The sequence below is a fragment of the Camellia sinensis genome, chromosome 9 (assembly GCF_055761805.1).
Source record: "Camellia sinensis isolate YWXY chromosome 9, ASM5576180v1, whole genome shotgun sequence".
Taxonomy (NCBI): Eukaryota; Viridiplantae; Streptophyta; class Magnoliopsida; order Ericales; family Theaceae; genus Camellia; species Camellia sinensis.
In genome coordinates, this window is record NC_138969.1 from 49,149,020 (window position 1) to 49,152,566 (window position 3,547).

The window sequence follows — 3,547 nt, forward strand, 5'->3', positions numbered from 1 at the left end:
AATTTGAAAAAAAATAATAATAAATAATATAATTTTAATATATTTATCTTGATATCTCATTTAATAAGATTAAATAGACTAAAAAAAAAAAAAAAGTAAACAAGTAAATATTTTCATGTAGTCAGGAGGCAATGACGTGAGGGGAGGGGAATATACTAAGAATATTGGAGGAAGAAAAGTAAAACAAAGGCAGCTTTCAATGGAAATGACTTTGATTTTACTTGTAGTTTAGGCTGGGAGACGTAATTAATTGGTTCAGTAATACTTGGTGATTCGAAAATTTAGGATTTGAATGTATTAATATGGTTTTATTTTAAAGATAAAACGACTTCGTTATGATATATTCGAGTCATTTCAATTACATAAATTTGGATCATTAAATATTTTTTTACTTTGTTTAAGAATAGTATTATGCGGTATTTTATACATATTGAGATTGATAAAAGTAGTAAAATTTATAATTTTATTTTGAATAATTGAAAAATATAAAAAAGAATGTAATAATTTGTGATTAACTAAAAATATAATTATATGATGTTATGAATTAACCAATAATTTTTCTTTAAATTACGTTAGTCGGTTGGGGGCCGGAGTAGTCGTGTGAAATGTGTTTGGCACTTTTTCTGGTCATTTGTAGACAGACGGTCCTCATTTGATCACGTTTTTTTTTTTTTTTTCCTCTCCAATGATATCTGTGCGGTCCACTTCAATTTCAAATTTGGTTGAATGTTGAAATGTGTTATGTTTTATCATTCCTTTTATTTTTATTTTTATTTTTATTTTTTTATAAAAAATTAAAATTTTAATTAAAATAATTAATTTTTAAATGGGAGTAAAAAAAATTATTATATTATTTTAATTGTTATGAAATAATTTATTTCACAATTGTTGTATAATATAATGAAAAGAATCACATGTCACCATAATTAATATTAGTAAATATAGTATTCCTTGCACAATTGTTTATGTGATGATGTTTTAAGAGCTTCTACAGTGAACGTTTAAAAAGGAGTAGGCTTCTCTGAGGGGTGGGACTGGTCATTTTAAATTGTTTAATATGTATAATTCGTAAAATATTTTATTTATATAAAAAATTATGTTAATTAAATATTGATAATTTTATGATCGGAATATATTTTTGTTAACAATTTATATTTAAAATTATATTTATCATTGAAAAAAAAATGATCTGACTGAGGGGTTATTGATATCCAATCAACATGATCTTTTATAAAAAATAAAACATTCGACAAGTTCTACATATTAAATTATTTAGATTATCAAAATAAGACTCGTAGTCAACTCCACATGCCCACAACACCATCCAGCCTACTTAGCCTCTGTTTGGCAAGATGGTTTTCAGGCTTTTTTGGCTATTTTAGCCACAAAAAACAAAATAGGCTATTTTAGCCATAACAAACAAAACATCACATCCAACCTATAATCATTACATTCTTCTCTCACAAAAAAAGTCAAAAAAGCCAAAAAGCCAAAAAGCCCTTCCCAAACCAAGCTTTTTAGCCCAGGCTAAAATAGCCAAAAAAGCCAAAAAGTCAAAAAGCCAACATACTTCCCAAACCAAGCCTTAAAAAACACTTTTGAGTCAAATGTTAAATGTATCTTTTTACCCATTAACAAGTTAAACGTTTGTTAGCAGATTGGGGGGATGTAATTTGGGTGGGTTTAATTTGTGCAATATGAACTTAATTCAAAAAAATTAAAGACTTAGGCAACATATTTTAAATTTTGGTATAGGTTTAGACAGAATTTAGAGGCCAAATTAAATTTGGGTCAGGATTGGACAGAAACATTAATAACTCGAAACTTGAACTGTATATATAAATATTAAACATACATATAAATTATTAAACGTCGAATGATATTGAAATAATTTTAATCATTAAAACATATTAATTAATTATATATATATATATATTATATACATAAATAACTTAATATAAAATTTTACCCTTTATTTTCTCGCTAACAAATTACAAAGACTATCGTATCATCACAACGATTCCTCAATCCTTATATCTCTCCACTTTATTTATCTCACATCATATAAATTATTTGTTTTTATGTTATTAATGATTCTACTTAAAAGACAATGTTAATAGATTCTAATTTTAAAAAGAAAAAAATCAAAATTTTAAGCCAACTCAAGTAATTCGAGCTTAACATATGTAAGGTTTCAACAGACAATATCAAACTATAAATCGAACTTGGATAACTCCTAACATAACTTGAGTTGATTTTAAAAACTTTTCACCTGCCTGAATTACATCTTAGAAGATTGTGAATTTGCTAACTTATAAAGTGACTTTCCGTACACTTTACATATTTTAACATCTCCATTATAGCATTCTGCATACATCTTTAATCCACACAACACGCTTACACACAACTTTCTTATGTTCATTTAGGATGTTCTAATATGAATCCACTTTTGCCAAAACAGTTACGTGATTGATGCCTTATTAATATGTTTTGAAATTTATTATATATTATAAATACCATGTAAATATTTTATATGATATTTGGAAACGAGTTATGCTAGGACCCCAAACAAATTATCAAATTTTTTACCAAATCTTCACATGGGTATGGGATCCACATACATTTGATTTTTGTGAATCCCACACCCATATAAGAGGTTTGATAAAAAATTTAGTAATTTATTTGGGGTCCATAGCATTTTCCTTTGGAAACTACTTAATAAATTATTAATGGCAAACAATTGCTTATAATTTACTCTGCCGCCAAAAGTCGTCATTCAACAACTTCGACGTGTAAAATAAACTGATGTATATTATTGATTGATATTGATTGATTTGTATTGATGTTGTTTATTCTGTTTACAATGATTCATATATAGAAGAGAAGAAGGTAGTAGGTGAAGGGGTAGTGTATTGATGTTGTTTATTCTGTTTACAATGATTCATATATAGAAGAGAAGAAGGTAGTAGGTGAAGGGGTAGTGGAGGTGGTAGGTGGAGTGAGTGTTAGTGGAGGTGGTAGGTGGAGTGGGGTATGGTAAATTCTAACAGCCCCCCGCAAACTCAAGGAGGATAGAAACTAACCAACTTGAGTTTGAAGAGAGGAACAAAACAAGAAAATACATAAAAAAAAAAAAAAAAATAGGAGACACTGTATGGTCGTGTCAGACCGTTGGTGAAGACACTGAAAGGTGGTGTCATAACGTGGTAGAGGACACTGGATGGTGGTGTCATAACGTTGTAGAGGACACTGTATGCTAACCGGAATCAAATGTCGGGACAGTTTATGGGGTCATGTCGGACCGTTGAAAAAGGCTAACCGGAATCAAATGTCGGGACAATTTACAGAGTCTTGTCGGACCCATAAAGAAGCTAACCGGAATCAATGTCGGGATAGTTTATAGGGTCATGTCGGACCTATGGAGATGGTGCACCCTCAAAAGGTGTGCCCAATTTTGTCAAAAGGCGTGCCATCAAAAGGCGTGCCCAATTCATCAAAAAGTGTGCCGGACATGATGGCGAGGCACGTGGGCGCCTTGGCTTGCGCG